A 21320-nucleotide genomic window follows, 5' to 3' on the forward strand; every position below is an offset into this window, starting at 1 on the left:
TTCCTTTTCTCAAGGCCTGACTAAGCGCGTTGGGTTACGCTGCTGGTCAGGCATCTGCTTGGCAGATGTGGTGTAGCGTATATGGATTTGTCCGAACGCAGTGACGCCTCCTTGAGCTACTGAAACTGAAATGATTTTAGGAACTCGTGTGTGCTTTGTTTTACCGAAACCTGGTTTAGTGAGAAAGTGTCGAATTAATGTGTTGCGACTGATGGTTTTAACACTCCGTACAGAATGGACAGAGACTGCAAGAAAGTGAGGAAGAACATGGGGTGGCTGGCTGTGTAGTGACTGTGCGAATGTGTGTGTGAAGAAGCAACTGTGTACACAGGAACTTGAATTCATATCAGTGTCGCTGAGGCCTCGATACCTGCCACGTGAGTTCGGCCGTATTTTTTTTACTGTTGTGTACGCCCCAGTCTTTGACCAGGCATCTGCTGCACGTGCAGGAAGGACGATCGCAGGTGTTCGCGACCTTCAACTCATCTCTGCCGACGCCCCGTGTTTTATCGTTGGAGATTTTAATCACTGTGATTTAAAGAAAGCCTTACCTTCTTTTAAACAATGTTACCTGCCGGACCCAACTGGACAAGACAGTCGGTCTGTGTTATGGGAACATTCCTAATGCCTACAAATCTGTTCCCCTTGCACCAGTGGGTGTATCTGATCATGATGTTGTTCATTTAATCCCAGCCTACCATCCTCAGCATCCACTGGAGTGACTACATCACAAATGTCGAGGTCTTGGAGCAGGCAAAGACTATCAGCATCGAGGCAGTGCTGCTAAAGACCCAGCTACGTTGGGCAGGGCACGTGTCCAGGATGGAGGACCACCGCCTGCCCAAGATCGCGCTGTATGGCGAACTGTCCACTGGCCACCGTGACAGAGGAGCACCCAAGAAGAGATACAAAGACTCCTTGAAGAAAGCTCTCGGTGCCTGTCACATTGACCATCGCCAGTGGTCCGCAGTAGCCGCTGATCGAGAGACCTGGCGACGCACCATCCACCAAGCTGTCTCCTCCTTCGAAAACAACCGCAGGGCCAGCCTTGAGGACAAACGCAGAAGGAGGAAGAACCACGACGCTGCAGCCGCGAACCCAGACCAGACTTTCCCTTGCAACCGCTGCGGCCGACTCTGCTTTTCCCGCATTGGCCTTGTCAGCCATGAGCGTGCCTGCATCAGACGTGGACAACGCCCTTCCTAGATCTTCGTCAGCGAAGCCAGGCCATGATGACAGACCAAAGATACAGACAGAGCCGATTGTGAAAAAGAGTGTGAAAGTTTGGACGTCAGAGAGTGTGGATGAACTGAGAGGATGTTTTGATTGTACTGATTGGAGTGTGTTGACTGACCCATGTGAGAATGTTCATGAAGCAGCTGATGTTGTTACAGCTTATATCAGTTTCTGTGAAGACATGATAATTCCGACAAAAATAATTAAACTTTTCCCCAACAACAAACCATGGATCTCAAAGTCTCTCAAAACAATTTTAAACGAGAAAAAGGTAGCGTTTCAGTCAGGGAACAAGAAGGATAGGAAACTGATACAAAAGAAGCTTAGAGGTGAATTACGAAGGGGACAGAGGGAATTCAAATCAAAAGTAGAGCAACAGTTTCAGACAGGAAAAATGGCAGATGCATGGGATGGGTTAAAAATTATCACTGGAGAAACGAAAAGGAAAACAGTAGCTTGTGAAATGAAAAAGGATGAACAGATTGATTTTTCAAACAAATGAATGATTTCTACTGTCGCTTTGAAAGGAATGATCTGGGAAGGGAACTGGATAGTGTTATCTCACAGTTGCAGGAAAAGATCAAAGATAGGAACACAGGTGAAGACTTTGGGATCGATGCAAAAGTTGTTGAATCTTTATTTTTAAAACTGAATGTCACGAAGGCAATTGGCCCCGACAATATCTGCGGAAAATTACTGAAAACATGTGCTTCCCAGTTGTGTGACGTGTTCTGTAAAATTTTCAACTGGTCTCTGAAGGACTGCTCTGTCCCCAGCATCTGGAAAAAATCTACTATCTGTCCTATCCCCAAGAAAAAGAACCCAGCCGCACTAAATGATTACCGTCCTGTTGCCCTGACTTCAGTAGTGATGAAATGCTTTGAAAAAATTATTCTCCGATTTAGATTACTCTTTGGACAGTAAGTTTTCTTCTCAATAGAACTCAGTCCGTCCGCTTTCATTCTGCCCATTCTTCTCTAAAATCTACTTCTACTGGTGCACCCCAAGGTACAGTGCTGTCCCCTGTTCTTTTTACACTGTACACAAATGACTGCAGAGGCACGGAGGAAACTCCTGTCATAAAATATTCTGATGATTCAGCAATTGAAAATCTGTCCAACTCTGATGCTATTTATTTCAGTGAAATTAAAAAGTTCTGTTCCTGGTGTGAGAAAAACTATCTGGATCTCAACGTATTGAAAACAAAAGAAATGTTAATAGATTTTCGGAAAGACCCCTTGCCTGTAGCTAACCTTGTTATTGATGGTCAAACAGTGGAGAGGGTCAATGGATATAGATATTTAGGGACCGTCTTAGACAATAAGCTGACTTTTGACAGAAATGTTGATTCCATTCATAAGAAATGTCAATCTAGAATTTTTTGTTTACAGAAGCTTAGAAATGTTGGTATAAATTCAAATATTCTTCAAAGTTATTATCGATGTTGTATCGAGTCCGTGCTCACAGTTTCATTTATGTGCTGGTATGGAAGTTTAGGAGTGAGGAGTAAGCGTGTTTTGAACGATGTCATGAGTATATGCAGTAAAATTGTGGGAGTGAAACAAACTAGTATGCAAGAGCTGTATGAAAGTCGAGTGGTTAAAAAAAGCAGGCAGATAGCAACTGACGACACCCATATTTTAGCAAAGTATTATGAGCTATTGCCATCAGGACGACGCTACAGAACTTTTAAGTTGAAATCAAGAGCTCTGAAGACTTTTATTCCACGTTCAATCCACCTTTTAAATTCTTGAGAACTCTGTGTGTGTGTGTGTGTGTGTGTGTGTGTGTGTGTGTGTGTGTGTGTGTGTGTGTGTGTGTGTGTGTTTACTGAGCTTAAAAACGTGACAATTGGTTATAATGAATGTGCAATATGTAGGAGGAATAATGTGCAATATGCAGGAGGAATGTACAATGGAATATGTCTAATGCTAACGTCCATATTCTAAATATATTTCTGTTTAATAATTACGATGTAATAATTAATTGCAATGTTTTTAAAAGCGAATATGTGAAATGCTTTTATTTGAGAACATATGTTATTACTCTTGTTTAATCAAGTAATCCGCGTGTGTGGGTGGGTGGGGGTGGGGGGTGCGGGTGTGTGCTGGTTATCTGGTTGCGGTTTTCCGCAATTTATCTTTATTCTTATCTGTCTATTATAATCAATTATTATAGTAGGCTATGTTTATAATTATATTCAAATAATGTTTCTTAATTCTTTCTGTGTTTACATTAAGGATACTAGTTATTACCTGCAGTGTGTAGATGTATGTATGAAACGGTGTATGTGATATTTTTTACATTTGTATCTTCGTAATATTCGTAAAAGCTGTTGTTGACTTTTACAGTTATGGTCCCCATGTTGTTTACTTGTCTATGTTGTGATAATGCACCTGACCAAATTTCTCCAGTTGAAGATAATAAAGTTATTCTTATCTTATCTTATCTTATGTCCTCATAGAATAAGGACAATTCCACTGCATGCACATAAAATCAGACGCGTGCTCCTCTTGGGATGGATTCTATAGCAGCTTTCAAGACGGCCTTTGTGAAGTCTTGAACCATCTTGTTTGAATCCTCCTGCCTGATGTTGATTGGCTTTGTGTATGTATCTGCGAGGGTCTCAAAGAGAGTCCAGTCCGCCTTTTTGTAATTCCAGCGGGGAAAACACTGTGCTTGAGGAGCCTGCAAGTTGAGGTTGATAGAGAGTTTTACGGGCTTGTGGTCACTTCCTCCAAGCTGGTTGAGGACTGTTTTTGTGGTCCTGACGAACAGGTCGTTGGTGACGAACACTAGATCTGGTATTGATGTGGTCATCCAGCGTCTAGAGTAGAAGGTGGGTTCATCATCTTCTTGGTTGATGAGATGAAGATGTGTGTCAATCTCCCAATCCTCAACTTCTTCGCCTCTCCTGTCCGTCTCCTCATAGCCCCATCTCTCTGAGTGACTGTTGAAATCTCCCACCACCACCAGTTGTTGTCTGGGATGTCATGTATGTGAGGGAAAGATCACGATCTTGAGGGCAATAGACATTGTAGATCCTGATGTTGTATTCTTTAAAGAGTATATCAACCCCTTGGATCTCTGCCTGTTGATTGGTGTTGATCTTGGGTTTTTGTGAGGCGATGGAATTCCGCACCAAGACAAGCACCCCTCCTTTGTTTCCTTCCTCACGGTCCAACCTGATGGTCTCGTAACCCCTCACTTGAAAGCGATGGTTTACGGTCAAATGTGTCTTTTGACATGCAATGTCAATATTTTCTTGGTGCATCCTTTCTGGCAGGCCAAGTTTCTTCTTATGCACCCCTTCTGCATTCAACTGGAGAATGTTGTGTTCTGGGTGGTACTGTTTGCTTGTCCCCAGCAGGAGGATGAGGTCTCCTTCTTCGTCGCATGGGCATGCAGAATTTCCTTGTCCGACCACTGGTTGCTTGGGCTGGGCCCCTTTGAGGCACAGGGCCCGGCACCCGGCCTCGCCGGCGGGTCTCCAAATGCCAGTCGAGCGCCACATTGAGAACCTGTGGACTGCATCATCATGGAAGCGTGGATGCAGCGGGGTATCGTGGTTTTAATTGCGTCAGTGGCCCGATACCGCCGTCTTCAGCTGGAGTTTTCTTTCAGGGTGCCTCACCCCTAGCTCAGTCATGGCCCATACGTCCTGCCCTGTGAGCACAGGGGGGATTGTTTCTCCGAGGGTCCCACCCCGGGGCTAGAGGTTACAACGCGCCTCTTGACCGCATGATGAACCCGTCATAGGACACATGGGGTATTTCAGTGAGGACAACAGTGCCACCTGTTGACCCACCCCGTCCTGGTAGGAACATCGCCAGTTGGCAAGCCTGACTTATATCGCAGCTAACCCCCATATCTGAGGGCCGTTCCCCCTATCCACCACCCGGGGACCCGCCGGTCGGGTCGGGGATGGTTGCCCCACTACTGAATTGGAAGCAGCCTGGTCCCGGGCGTCGCACTGAAACCGTTGAAAGAACCCGTGGCAACGGCCGGTTGAGAGTCTTTAAGTCATGTGCAGTGTCCTCTGGCAACTTGAAAATTCTGTAACTGAGAGGAAATCCACTGACTCTGACAGGTGCACAAATATACTGATGCATGCACTCAACTGAGGCCTGTCAAAGCCAGGCACTGATCTGCCAACTAGTGCCAAGCAGATGTGGTGTAGCATGTAATAATTATGGAATTATCCGCCAAACGCAATGACGCCTCTTTGAGTTTCAGTTTCAGTAGCTCAAGGAGGCGTCACTGCGTTCGGACAAATCCATATACGCTACACCACATCTGCCAAGCAGATGCCTGACCAGCAGCGTAACCCAACGCGCTTAGTCAGGCCTTGAGGGAAAAAAAAGGTGAATAAATAATAGATAAGCTTACACAAATAAATAAATAAATAAATAAATAATAACTATAATGTAAAAAATGAATAAATAAATAAGATAACAATGATGATAAATAAGCAAATAGATGTAAAACATGAAGACACACATTCACATATACACCCACACATGCATAACAGATATGCACCGAACATACAGTTTCACAGATATGAAAGCACAGTCAAATACATATAAACGTACATGAGCTCCAACACACACACATACACACCACACACATTACCCTGCACCTCCTCTACCCCCCTCCTCCACACACTCATTTCTAGTCTACGTATCACAGCTTCCACGGCACACACACACACACACACACACACACACACACACACACACACACACACACACACATGTAATCAAAGCTGACATGGAACATTCACTTTGATTACATCTTAACAAAGGCAAGGAAATGTATCAATTTTCTGAAAATTATAAGCCGCTTACCCTGGGGAATGGATACAAAAACATTGATTCATCTTGCCATGGCCCTTGTAAGATCTAAGATAACCTATGCACAAGAAATATTTTTCAGTGCACCTAAATATCTATTACAAAAGATTCAAAGTGTAGACTGTAAGGCTATCAAAATTGCCCTCGGAGTGCCCTCTCATGCATCCAATCAGGAAACATACAAAACAGCCGGAATTCTTCCCTTAAATGAACATCGTGAGTTAGCAACAGCAAAATTCGCTGTGAGGTACACTTCAATGACAAAAAATTTCATTGCTGATGAACTGACAGTAAGATCAGACATTGATTTTCCTAAAAGAGCTAAAGCCATCTCTTCACAAGAAACAGTTGCAACTTACATTTCAAATCTGTTAAAAGAATCTGAAGTTAACATGAAAGAGTTAGCTGCAAAACCACATCATTCTCCTGTTCCTTTTTGGGAAATGTTGAAAGCGGATTTTGATATCACTTATTCTGAAACAAAAAAGGAAGAAAACATCAATATCACGACAAGTACTGCCAGAATTCATATAACAGAAAAATATCAGAATCATCTCCATGTATTTACAGATGGATCTGTTCTTGATGACAAAAACGCTGGTGCGGCTTTCTATATTCCTGCCTTTAAAGTTGAAAAATCTTACTTTATTGGAAAACACCTTTCCATATTCACAGCTGAGCTAATTGCTATTATACAAGCTCTGAACTACTTAGTGAGCCATCAAATAGTTTTCTCGAAAATAGCATTCTTTGTTGATTCCAAATCAGTACTTTATGCTCTAGAACTATTCAGCCTTGAAACAAGACCTGACTTAGTTATTGAGGCAAATCATTTGGTACATTGTTTAAGGATTAAAGGGACTGAGGTAAGTTTTTGTTGGGTGCCTTCTCATGTGGGCATTCTTGGCAATGAAACTGTTGATAAAGCAGCTAAAAGAGGAGCGCAAGATTCAGACCAATCGACAAAAATCCATGTCCGTCTCTCCGTAAAAGAGGCATACACTTTGTTAGAAAAATCAGCATGGGGTCGATTTCATAACCGATGGAAGTTAAAGTTTTTAAACCATAAAGGAACATTATTCCCCGAGAATATTATTAAAGAAAAGATACCGAATCCATCAGCTTGCTATACAAGATTAATAACCTCTACTTTCTTCCGTATAAAACTTGATGCGCTGAAGATAAAGTATAGTAAAAATGTTACATGCATCTGTGGTAAGCAGTTCAGCTTGCATCATTGTTTGTTTCACTGCCAGCAGTTACGTACCTTCTTGCCCAAGTATTTCAAAGAGAATAATAATTCTGCAGATGATTTTTGTAAAGTTATTTCTGACGAGGTTCTTATGGTCGAACTTTCACAGGCATTAGTTCATAGCCCTATTTCTACATTCCTTTAATGCACTTCAGAATTGTGTTAATGGTTTCTGATTATTATAATTATTATTATTGAATTGTTACTGTTAAATGTAATAGCATGTTAGTTATACCCCATGCCCCCACCCCACCCCACCCCACCCCACCCCTTTAATTTTTTTTAATTTTTTTTTTATTATTATTATTTTTTTAACGTCTAATATCACTGATAGTGAAAAGACGCTAAACAAAAGAACGAACAGAGATGAACACTTACTTGTACAAGCACACACACATATGCCCATATCTCCACACACATATATACAAAGATATAGATATATAGATAGATATATATATATATATATATATATATATATATATATATACGTTCCAATATCCTGTTGCTCCCACAGTGTAGGCATGCATACACTCACATACCTCATCCTCTACCCCACCTCCCCCCGCACCCCCACCTCCCCCTCACACACACACACACACACACACACACACACACACACACACACGCACGCACGCACGTGCACAGAACTCTACTGACACTTGTGTACACTTACACTCTCGCGCATGCACAAACGCACTCTAAAATACAGACCCACACATGCACACAAACACACACATACACACACGCACAGAGGCTGCCACTGATTGGCCGCAAGAGGGATGGGAAAAGATCTCTGATGCCAAGAACGTGGCGTCTAGTGTGTTGCTCAGTCTATTGTATTTAGAAAAGCCCACAGAGACTCTGTTCCGTTTTGAAGAAATTTGCGCAATGTTGGTTTGGAAATGATGCGATATTTGTTTGATTTGCAAAGCATCGTGCTCTACCTTTCATGTTAGACTTACGGCCACTCCCTCTCTCTGCTTTTATTTCTTTGAGGCGATCGATGGTGTGATGGCCTTGTACCTGTTCTTTTTGATATTCTTTGACTTTTCTGAGGATTTCCGATTTTCCTAGATGTAGGCCGCTCGTTGGTGTTGCGTTACGTTGCCTCTTTGAGAAACTAAAAACTGATGGAGAAAACAACAACAACAACAAAACAAACCCGGCACAGTGCCGTGGTTCGAACCGTGAAATACTGGCCGTGGTCAGTGCCTCACAGTGACGGTCCCCGCCGAGTCAGTAGGGGGGGGAGTTAAATTAAGCATTGATTTTTCCGACCGGACCAGTCTACCATGAGCAGCGGATATGCAGGCCAAGCTGCTTGTGCTTGAATTCACTTTTGTGTTCATATTCATGCAGAGGATCAAATACGATGGCCGCACTGTTGCCGGTTTCAAAAACAAGAACACACTCAGCGTGATCATCCCGAAAACGGAGCACTATGGCGAGGTAAAGCGATCATACACGTAACAGCCCATTCGTTCATTTGAGTGGACGATGAAGCCCATGAACGCCAAACTGATGTGAACAATCAGTGAGGTAAGATTCTGCTTCGAAGTCCTGTGCTTTGCTTTATGTAAGCCCGGTCTCCATTATTATTGACTTCCAAACCCTGTGGACCGGGTGAAGGGCACAGGGTGTTCACAGGGCGATAATTTTAGGTAACCTTCCACTCGACCAATCAGCAGTGCTCTTTTATTCCGAGTCTCGGCGCTGTGGGGAAATCATGCTGCGTCACTTCTGCTAATCTCCCGGACTCGACCTATGAATGTGTCGGTGTCACAGCACCATGTGCCATGTACCCTTGTTACGGTACCCACGTGGAGTCCTTGCGGTTACACAATGCCCTCGATGAGCACGCAAGACACAGGTGAGTGTTCCTCGATAGCTCAAGACAAATCGATAGTGGATAATCGAGCCGGATTTCTTTCATGTTTGGTGGAGGATGCGCAGCAGAAAGAGACGTAGAAACCACGCCGGTTCTCTCTCTCTTTTCTCTCTTTTTTTTTTCTTTTCCCATTTCATTCAAGCGATTCAAGGCTGTGGGCATGCGGTGTGATAACGGACACACGTTTTCAATTCCCCACTCTGTTCTGCCTTTGAGTGTTATATGCATCAACAGTTACGAGTTGTTACGAAAGACGGCTATTTATTGATTCGGCAAAATGTTGATTCGATGCCTTGGACGATTAGTTTGCACTGTGTGCACACGTATCGTATCATGCGCGTGAGTGTGTAGCGAGTGCATTTTGAATACGTTTGGTCTTTATCTGTTTTAACTGAACTTTTGTTATTTCTTTCTCGATCTTTTTGGGTCTTTATCTGTTTTAACTGAACTTTTGTTATTTTTTTTCTTCTTCAAAAGGTATTTTCACGAGCCGCTTTTCACACACTGTAGAGAAAGGGAAGGAAAAGGAGAACGACCGAGGCTTTTTTTCTTTTGTATAAATTTTAGCCCAAGCACTCTCTCTCTCTCTCTCTCTCTCTGTGTTTTATTTTACTGTTTCCCCTTCAAGGGCTGGATGGGGAAAAAAAAAGCATGCTCTTGCTTACACTGTTACCCTCAGAAAATAAAATTTATTCAATTCAGTTCAGTTCTTTCTCTCTCTTCCCCCCCCCCTCCCTTTCTCTCTCCCTTACACTGTTACCCTCAGAAAATAAAATTTATTCAATTCAGTTCAGTTCTCTCTCTCTCTCTTTCTCCCCCCTTTCTCTCTCCCTCTCTCTCTCTTCCATAATGACATAGAGAAATGAGGAGTACAACTTTACAACAATTAAAACAATGCATTCGTAAAGTTCTATAGCTTTCTTCAAACTAATGTGTGTACGTTTGTGTGTGTGTGTGAACTATTGCAAGTGGTATTGTTCAACTTGCACCCATTCTTTTTTTCTCTTTTTTTTATCAGGGGAAGCAGGGGATGATTTGTGATGAATAATTTTGTAGCTTCAGACAGCAGTGTTCTAACCAGTCAGATCAGTGTGACAAGCCACTTTAAACTCACTTGGGTGATAAAAAGGACGTACTTTTATCAGAATGATAAATTTCATGGTATTATCATACTAGTCACAGTATCAGAGTCGATACTTCTTTATCTTTCTTTCAATTTTTTTTCTCTCGCCTCCAAGAAAATGGGATGAAGCATGTTATGTTGTGTGTTAAATTGATTAAAACTTTCTGTGCTATAAGTCTATAGAATCATTATGTACATTATTATGTACACTGCTATGACTGTGGATGGGGGTGTGGGATGGGGGCGGGGGCAGGATAGATGAGATTTGGGGGGATAAGGGGATGATGGGGACGCTAGTCTCCTTAGAAATCATCGATTCATTTGGCTCCCAGACACTCACTATTGTTGCATTTACACACACACACACACACACACACACACACACACACACTTATATATATATATATATATATTATATATATATATATATATATATATATATATATATATATACATACATATGTATAATATGTATCACATTGCTGTAATCATTAGAAAATGTGTGAATGTCATACATGTTTTGTTCCATCTCATTTTTTAGTGTGTGTTTTCTTTGCATCATCCAATGATTCATAATATGTCAGCTGACAGCACGGCGAATTGATGATCTACATGATCAATTCATGAATGTCACCGTGACATTTTGCTTGTCTGGTGGTGCGGTACATTACTGGATTAGTTTCAGAAGCGCTCTGTTTCCCCTTTTATTTTATGCCGCAGGCATAGAGTTTTTTTGTTTTTTTTCTTTCTTTTTTTTCCCACCTGACCTTTATTTTTCATCTTTGTGTGTGTGTGTGTGTGTGTACGTCTGTTTTTTTTCTCCTTCAGTAATTGATTGGATAATGTGTTGCCAATCAATTATTTTTTGTGTCAGTCAGTTCATTGGTTTGTCGGTTAGTTTGTCAGACTGTTATTTTAATGGTCCGTTTAACTGTTGTTCTGTTTTATTGGGATCAGGTTTATAAATCATATGTTATGGTAGATTTCTTATTTTGCCCGCATAGAGGCACATTGTGTGTATTTGTGTGTGTGTATGTGTTTATATATATATATATATATATATATATATATATATATATATATATGCAGTTTTGTGTTTAATTTGTTTAAAAGAAAAAGTAATTTACAGGGTACATTTGATATTAACATCAATGTGTGTGCATACATCTACATGTGTAGATAATCAGTTCAAATACATGGACTTTGGCAAGTACATGCACACTTGGTCATTGGTGCAGGAACACTGTCTCTCTAACACACTAATGCTTATGCAGGCTTGAGAGTGTGTGGGTGCTCACAGAAAAAAACCCCACACACTGTGATGATGTGAAAAGATATTTAGGAAAGAGAGACTCTCTTTTTCTCTCTCACATCGACACACATACACTGATAGATTATACTGTAAACATATCCTCAAACACACACATATGTGTGTATATATAATAGATAATTCAGTCCATCAGACAATCTATCCATCTGTCTATCTATCTACTTATCTATCAATTCGTGCACATGTATATCTAGACTGGGAGCGTGTTGGGAGAAGAGTGAGACATGAGAAAACTGTCAGAGAGCAGCTTCAGCCATGACCCAAAAGAACAGAACAGGAATTTTGTTCAACAGATAACAGCACAGCATTCACATATTTCCACCTCTGGGTGGTGGGCTGTTACGCAAGCTGTTTACACTGTAAACAAACATAGAGAGCAGGAGTGATGGCAGTGCTGAGAGAGGGACATTTAGAGCCAGCCTAATGATTACTAACAAAGTATTCTGAAAACAGACACAGCCACTAGTAGTTTTGTCTTGTATTGTTTTGTGTTGTATTGATTACTCTTTGTCGCAACCGATAATTTCTCTGTGTGGAATTCGGGCTGATTTCCTTAAGGCTAGTCTGTAGCTGTACAGTGCAGTACCACACTTTTTTTCTCTTTTTTTTCTGTCTGTCGGCAAGTACGGTACATTTCTTGTTTTCCTATCAAGTGCCCTAACATTCATATTTTCAAAACTGGATGATAGTGCACTGTTGAGCATGCACTCAGGGCACAGTGTCAATAAAACATGAAATGGTGATGATGAGAGAGGAATGGTATACTAGAAGTCAGGGGACAAGCGTTGATTATAACAATATTAACAAACACAAAACTTTACAAGTAGTATGGCACTGACACAAAAATGTGCAGTAAAACTTGCAGACTGCACACCACTTCAGCACTTGTTTACAGTGTAAACAGTAAATTACAAAAAGGTAGCATGGCATTGATTGACATAGCATTTTCAGTCTGCACACAAACTGTTTATAAAGCAAACAAAACCCAGCAGGGATTTTGAGAGTTCAGCGTTTCAAGCAAAGGTTACAAGGACTGAAAGAGAGAGGGGGGAAAAAGGAGGTGGATATATATATATATATTTTTTTTTTTTAAACATGATATATATATATATATATATATATATATATATATATCATGTTTAAAAAAAAAATATATATATACATACATACATACATACATACATACATACATACACATCCATGTATGAATGGAACACTAGCCCTAAAGGGCAGGTCATTTACGGTTTACAGTTGTCTGCTTGTGATGTTTCTCTTCACTGAGACAGTGAGTGCATTGTCAAGCTGACCTTCACCAAGTGGTGACTGAAAGGCATGCATGAAGCAGATAGATCTCAGTCTGTCTCTCTGTCTGCCTCATTGTCTGTCTGTCTGTCTTATCTGTATATATTATGTATTTGTGTGTATGTGTGTGTGTGTTTGTGTGTGCAGCATGTACATGTGTGTGCAGCTGCAAAGTTCATTTGATAATGATAATTACTAAATTAGCATTCATTTAGAGCTGAATTTTGTGCAGAGATAAATCAGAGAGCTGTCAAACCAGTCATTCACATGCATTTACCTGACAGTTGTCTATTCATATACTGTTGCAGTGGATCAAATAAAAATCGACAGTAATTCGATACTGTTTATTTTTAAATGTATGCCTGGACACTCATATAAAATACATGTGTTTATAAAAGAAACATCAGCTGTTCAAGGTTTGAGTGTGTGTGTGTGTGTGTGTGTGTGTGTGTGTGTGAATTAGTGGGGAAGTGCAAGTTATAATATTTGTGTGACAGGTAGTGAGAAAGTGCAAGTAATAATATTTTGTGTCACAGGTGGGGAGAAAGTGCAAATTGAAATATTTGTGTGACAGATGAGGAGAAAGTGCAACGACTGAACAAGTGAAAAGATTTGTGTGACAAGTGGGGAGAAAATGCAAAACAGAAAAAGAATATTTGTGTAACAGGCGCAGTGGGGGAGAAAGTGCAAGCTATAAGATAATATTTGTGTGGCAGGTAGGGGCGTGGTACGACAAAGTAGGATAATTATGTAATATTATCTCAGTGGGGTTTCAAGGTTTGGTGAGGGTCAGGTTGCACACTCTTGTCAAAAGTTTGGGTTGAGCAGGGCTGATGTCAGACTGAGACATGTTTAATCATTAATGACCACATGTTCATATCATTGATATCAATAATGTTATTATTATTATTATCATTATTATTATATTTTTGGGGGAGGGGAGGGGGATCTCCATTTGCATTCCCCAGTGATAATCATTGAGTCATCCATCAGGCAAACAGAGCTAGCTTGACAGCATCTCAGCTGAGTAATGGATATTAAATGTTAATGTTTCATTACGTGTTTAAACACAAATCATCTCATTGTGCATCATTTGCTGTTGCTGTGATTCAGACTTTGTTGATGCCAAATTACCTAATTGTGTGTGTGTGTGTCTGTATGTCTGTGTCTGTGTTTGTGTTTGTGTGTGTCTATTTGTGTTTGCTTGTACATACATGCGTTTGGTTGGTGTACGTGCAGTATTTTTGTGAGAGGGTGTGCTTTGCTGCGCCGTGTTGCAGAGAGAGGGAAGGAGAGAGAGAAAAAATTGCACATTTACATAATTTATTGGTAAACATAATGAGTATGTCCATTGCATAAATGTGATGACGGAAGCAAAAAGGAGGGGATAGATAATGAGCAGTATGCCTGTTACATAAATCTGAGAAAGGAAGAAGTGGAAAAGTACAAGCAGTATGCCTGTTACATAAATCTGATAACGGGGAGGGGAAGGAGGGGGAAACGTACAAGCAGTGTGTCTTTGACATAAATCTGATAAAGTAGAGAGAAAAAGAGCGTGCATGTTACTTGTATCTGATAACAGAAAACAAGAAGAGAAAGAAAAAAGAATGAAGGGCATGCCTGTTACATATATCTGATATAAATATATATATATATATATATATATATATATATTATATATATATATATACACACACACACGCACGCACACACACACACACACACACACACACACACACATATATATATATATATATATATATATATATATATACACTAATATAGGAAAACGAGGAGAGAGAGAGAGAGAGAAGAGCATGCCTGTTACATAAATCTGATAAAGGAAAAAGGAAGAAGAATGAGTGACATGCTTGTTACATAAATCTGATAAAGGGAAAAGGAAGGGAAAAAAAGGAAGAAGAAGGAACAGCATGCTTGTTACGTGAATCTGATAAAGGGAAAAGGAAGAAGAAATCCAAAGAAAAAGAACAGCAAGACGGTTACATAAACATGACAACAGAAGAAGAAAAATAAAATAAAAAGAAAGAACAAGAACGAGCATATATATATATATATATGTTTGTTACATATATATCTGATAAAACACAAAGAGGCAGAATAAAGACAGCAGCATGTCTATTACGTTGAGAATGTGACCAAAAAACAAAGAAAGAAAGAAAGTAGCGTGTATATACATGTACATGCGTGCAAAATTCCATTTCATAAACGATGTCTCACAAAGGTTTGAAAGTAGAATGTGACCCAGAAACATGAACAAGGCACTACATGGTGTGTTCTGCCTTCTAACCCAGGTGTAGATGTAGTACTTAAGATTTTTTTTTTTCCCTGTCTAACTTAAAACTAACTGACCCAGCTCGTGATCTTTCAACTTGGCAATGAAAGTATGCGTTGTTTAACTCTTATCTAAAGGTGTTAAAAGTGTTGTTGTTTTTTTCTTCTTTTTTTTCTTTATCTTTTATCTTATTTTCTTTATTTTTGTTAAGGTTTATGCTTTCGCAGTATATTTTATAAATGACTGGGTCTGAATTTTCCTTGTGTATGTTCAGCATGCTAAAAAGAAGAGAAAAAAAAGGGGGAGGGGGGAAGAAAAAAGGTCGATCAACAGTTTTCTTACAGATCTTGTTTTCATAAAAAGTACAACACATTTTTAGTGGATATCACACACACACACACACACACACACACACACACACACACACACAGAGGTGGTTGCTTGCTGTACACTCAGCCTATTCTGCGTACAGATCAATACAAATCATTTCTCCGCTCCATACTCATACCAGTGAAAAGTGTAGGGGAGAGAGAGAGAGGAGCTTACCTGTACTAACTGGCTGCTACACACACACACACACACACACACACTCACACACACACACACACACACACACACACACACACACACACACACACACACACACACACAAGCACACACACTCACACACACCCTCAGGGTGGATCAATATCCATCATTATTCCCTTCCTTAACCGTGAAGTCGAAGGAAAGGGATAGAGAAGAAAGAGGGGTTTGGGGGGAAGGGGGCGGGGGGGGGGGGGAGGAGAGAAACGGCTGCTACACATACTGTATACATGCACACAAAGTACAGACAAATGTAAATGATTTCTCCACTCATCTGTGGACTGAGAGAGAGAGAGAGATAAGATAGAGTAGATGGCTGCTACATATATTGTACAATGACGGAGCAATGTAAATTATTACTGCATTTCTCATCAGTGTGGAGCAGAGACAGACAGACAGAGACTGAGAGGTGGTTGGGGGGTGGGGCGGGGGGGGGGGGGGGGGGGCTAGGTGTAACATATCCTTCAAGGAAGACAGTGTCTGTAAAACCGAGTTTGGTATTGGATGCTTGGAGATGATGCATCGTCCTTTTCAAAAGGGTGCTAAACAATGATAGTCCACCTTGGCTTTATTAGAATAATAATAACGACAGTGATAATAACAATAATGATGATGATGATGATGATATTTATAATAATAATAATAAGGTGTTTGCAGCCCATCCTCCACAATTGTTTCACCCTACCTCCTTTAGTTTTTTTTTGTTTTTTTTTTTTAACCCTTAACTGCTGAACCTTGCTAAAACATGATCCATGGGGCATCAACCGAAATTGTGACGACGACGTTTTGTGTGTGCTCTTTTATAAAGTGATGTACTTGATTTAGCTGAACAAAAAGTAATACACTCCTTGCAGAAAGAAGTTCAAACGAAGGAATGATGACGGACATCTTGCCCTGTAACATCACGACAAACTCAGTAACTGTTATCGCAGTGAGACGACTCCTTTCACTCAGAATCAGTATTTGTTATACACATATGTTTGTGAGGTTTTTGAGCTAAAACTTGCCAGAAGCAGTAAAGGGGATTTAATGGCAGCAGGAATACAGATACTCGTTGTCCTCTGGCCTGCTTTGGTTACATCAGAGAACGTGCAGTCATTTCTTTTGACTGATACCTGCCTACGTACTTACTGCATATCTAGTTACTTACTGCATATCTAGTTACTGATACGTAGCTACTGATACCTGTCAACGTACTAACTGCATATTTAATTACTGATACTTACCTACGTATTTACTGTATATTTAGTTATTGATATTCATCTACGTACTTACTGCATATTGACTAATTTAGTTATTGATACTCATCTACGTACTTACTGCATGTTTAGTTATTGATACTCATCTACGTACTTACTGCATGTTTAGTTATTGATGCTCATCTTCGTACTTACTGCATATTTAGTTACTGATACTTACCTACGTACTTACTGCATATTTACTTATTGAGACTTACCTACGTACTTACTGCATATTTAGTTATTGATACTCATCTACGTACTTACTGTATATTTAGTTATTGATACTCATCTACGTACTTACTGCATATTTAGTTACTTAGTTACTTATACTTACCTGCCCATCCATGCCCTCTGGCATGCAGGGCAGCTACGAAGAACCGCTGCCACTGTTGTCTGTTTTGAGTCCGGTCTCTGAATGGTACCCCAGGTGTGTGCTTCAGGGACCTGAGTTCTCTCCTTGGAGTGTTCAGCGCCAGGCTGTTCCTTGGCTTTCCTCTCTCTCTCTCTCTCTCTTGTCTACCGTTTGGTGGGTTCAGTGAAGGGCTGTCCGGGTGATGTGACCATGCTTTTCTGTTGGTATGACGTGTCCTGTTCATTTCCTCTGCATTCTCATGATGATGGTCTCCTTGTTCTCCTGATATTGCACTGGGCGAGTAGTAGTTGACTGCAGATGGTACTGGGCCGGAAGATTCGCAGGATTCTGCGGGGGTTTTTCTAGCGGAAGTTGGACAACTTCGTTAAATCTCTCTGACATCATCATCAACCAACATGTACCTCTGCTGTGCTACAGGTTACATCAGAGTGCGTTGAATCATTTCCTTTCTGCGGTCTCAGGTTACGCTCGCTGGTTTAAAAAAAAAAAAAAAAAGAAGGAGAAGAAAAAAGAAAGAAAGAAAATACTGGTTTGAAAGGGCAAGGGTAGAAATGTAAGGGCACGTTTTACATAGTTCTCTCTCTCTCTCTCTCTCTCTCTCTCTCTCTCTCTCTCTCACACACACACACACATGCACGCACGCACGCACCACGCACACACACACACACACACGCACGCACCACGCACACACACACACACGCGCGCGCGCGCGCGCGCACAGAGAACTCAAAATGTTTTTTATTCAACTTTCAAGGATTAAGATTTTAGGCATGGCCTATTCTTCCAATCTGCCCTTGCTAATACACATCACTTACAATAGCACACATAAGAGAGAGATAACGATAACGATAGTTCATTCAACAAGGAAACGATAACGATAGTTTTTTCAACAAGCTATGACCCCAGTCGAAGGGGTGATTACAAAGAGAGAGAGACAGACAGACAGAGAGAGAGAGAGAGAGAGAGAGAGAAGCATTTGTGAATCTGTTTTTAGTTATGATGACATCCGTCACATATTCAGTATGTGCATGTGTCAGGGCAGGACTTTATATAACTTATAAGATTTTCTTGTTGTCCTGTCATCGATATCTGTGTTGTATTGTGACATGTTCCAAATAAAATACTGTTTAAACCAATCTATTTAGACAAAAAAGCAGAGAGACAGAGACAGAGAGAGAGAGAGAGTTGTGGCTATTTCCTAGTTATAGATCTATGTATGTGTGTGTGCGTGTGTGTCTTTGCATTTGCGCCACAGTCTATGTGTGCTATGGCTATTTTCTACCTATTAACATACATTATATAATGTATGCGTGTGTGCCGCTGCGAGTGTGTTTGCATAATTTACGTCACGGGGCCATTATACCGAACGACACTCACCAGTCATTATTCTGATGCACAACGAAAGGGTCAGTGTTCACACGTACGTGTGTGTGTGTGTGTGTGTGTGTGTGTGTGGAGAAACGGAGGGTGAGGACGGAACGGAGGGCGTAAATCTGATCATGTATGACTGACTGGTAGATAATTGCGTGTTCACACACACACACACACACACACACACACACGAGAGAGAGAGAGAGAGAGAGGGGGGGGGGGGGGGGGTGGAGAGGGGTGCGGTGCTTGTGAACAGGACAGGAGACAGAGGAGAGATCGCTTGTGCTTGATCTGTGGGAACAACACACAAGTATTTTTTTGTTGTTGTTGAAAGCTTTACTTTGTAGCAAGCGGCAGCAGCATCAACAACAACAACAGCAGCAGCAGAACTGAAGATATAGGAACGCCTTTTGTTTATTCAACAGTTTTATGTAACAAACAGACTGGGGATTCCTGAAATAGAAATGCATTGTCTTGTCTGGTCTTGTTTTGGTCTTGTCTTACTTCTCTTTCTAATGGTTCACGAGAGAGAGAGAGGAGAGCCCAGAAACGGAGAGATCCTTAACCATAATGGTTATTTATTTCGGAACAACACGCGGGTTTTTTTTTGTTTTTGTTGTTGTTTGTTTTTTGTTTGTTTTTTTTTAAAGGCAGCAGCAGCAACAACAAAACTGCTCCAAATGGACTGAAGCCCTTGGATAATTATATCGTAACGGAGACCACCGCTGCTGTTTCCTATGTTTATAACAAACGGATAGCGATAGAGGAGGAGGGATGGACCGTGGGGTGTGGGGTGGATATATCAGTCTTGAAACAAAACACAAAAACACAGTAGCAACAGCAGTAACAACAACAACAACAACAACAACAACAAACATCAACAACTGAACCTGCAGACCATGTGTTAGAGCCTTAAGAGGGAGGCCGTTAAATTTTTCACCTAACAGCAACTGTGACCTGTGACCTTTGTCCCTGTTAGGTCAGCGCAAGCGGGTGAGAGAAGCCGGAGGGAGTTTGAGTGTGGAGTGGAAGGGGTTAGAAAATGGGGGTATAGTAGGTTGACGGAGGGGTTATAGGGGTGGGGGATGGGTCAAGGGGGGTTTGGGGGGGTAGGGGGTGGGGCGTGAACTATACCGGGTGGGTCAGCGGTCCGCTCGCTGAAGGCCAACCAACGTGTTCTGGTGGTCTTCCCACTCCTGCAGGAGCGTTGACCGGTGTCTTGTTGACATCTCAGTGCTCTGTTCAGAGGACTTGGCTGGCCGCACATGCGTTCAGTTTCCAGGCTGGATGGATGTCATAATGTGTCATGACTATATAAATATATTATATAGCCAAGCTGTTAGTATCGTCGTCATCCTAGGGATCTTGCATATCGAGTTTCAAGGCAGATTGAATAAGTAAAAGAATGAATAAATAAATAAACAAACAAACAAACAAATGTCTATCTACCTATCTATCTATCTGTCTGTCTATCTATGTAGATCCATCTATCGATCTACAGACGCTGCCCTTCAGTACTTGAGAGAAGCGATTCAAACTGACTCGCGCCCACGAAAACTACGTTCATGTCCCTATTCACGGCGGCTACTAACCGATGATGGAGTCTCCTGTCGGTCCGACGGATGAGTAGGCAGGCAGGCTTATCTGTCTGTTCTCATATGGGAGAAGAGGCCGATTCTGGATGCGGAGCACTTCCCACAGGTGTTGCAAGGGAAAACGTCTCCAGAAGTTAAGCCATGCTTCCTTCGCTCACGCTTCTCCTTAATCATTAATGGCCAGCATTCTCTTGTTTTCAAACGTCTTTATGCCACTAGAGCACAGCATCCTCCAGCGACAGCGGTCAAGGACATCAGTTTCCCAGGAAGCGATGTCTATGTCACAGGCTTTGAGGTTTTTCTTCAAAGTGTCCTTGAAGCGCTTGCAGGGTCTTCCAAGTTCACGGTGGCCTTCCTTCGGGATCCTGCTGTCTGTCATGCGGACAACGTGTCCTGTCCAGCGTAGATGGCACTGGATCAGCAGGCTTTCGATGCTGGGCAGGCCGCTCCTGCCTGACCAGCACAGGTGACTTTTTTTATAGTGAGGAGGAGTTGGTGGCGGCTACTAACACGCACTGTTTAAAAACTAGATCCTTGGGTGATTCTTCCTTTTCCCGTTCAGCTCCATCCATGTGGACCAGTTTACCACCACACGACCTTCTCCACTCTCCCTCACTTCAGTCTTTCAGAAATGGTCAGGAAATATCTTTTTGGAAAAAAAAACTATGGATAGATAAAAAAAAAAAAAAAATTAAAAAAAGAGACTAATTTATAAACCATGCTATTTCTCTCACTGTGTCTCTCTCTGTCTCTCTGCCTCTGTGTGTGTGTCTGTGTGTGTGTGTGAAAAGGGGGTGAGGTTGGGGGGGGGGGGGCGAGAGGGAGGAGGATGCACACCTGTGGCAAACGAAATGATCGTCGATTTGCATCGCCCATTA

At 41.4% G+C, this 21320-nt stretch overlaps 1 protein-coding gene across 2 annotated transcripts in view; it reads left to right on the forward strand.

The window, feature by feature from the left end:
• Nucleotides 1–9091: 9091 nt before the first annotated feature.
• Nucleotides 9092–21320, forward strand: part of LOC143300660 (oxidative stress-induced growth inhibitor 1-like) — an 85469-nt gene continuing 73240 nt past the window's right edge. For both annotated transcript variants that reach the window (XM_076614490.1, XM_076614491.1), the window contains exon 1: nucleotides 9092–9211. The gene's annotated coding sequence lies outside the window, so the exon portion shown is untranslated. The remainder of the gene's footprint in view (nucleotides 9212–21320) is intronic.

The sequence above is a fragment of the Babylonia areolata genome, chromosome 26, assembly GCF_041734735.1.
Source record: "Babylonia areolata isolate BAREFJ2019XMU chromosome 26, ASM4173473v1, whole genome shotgun sequence".
NCBI lineage: Eukaryota > Metazoa > Mollusca > Gastropoda > Neogastropoda > Buccinidae > Babylonia > Babylonia areolata.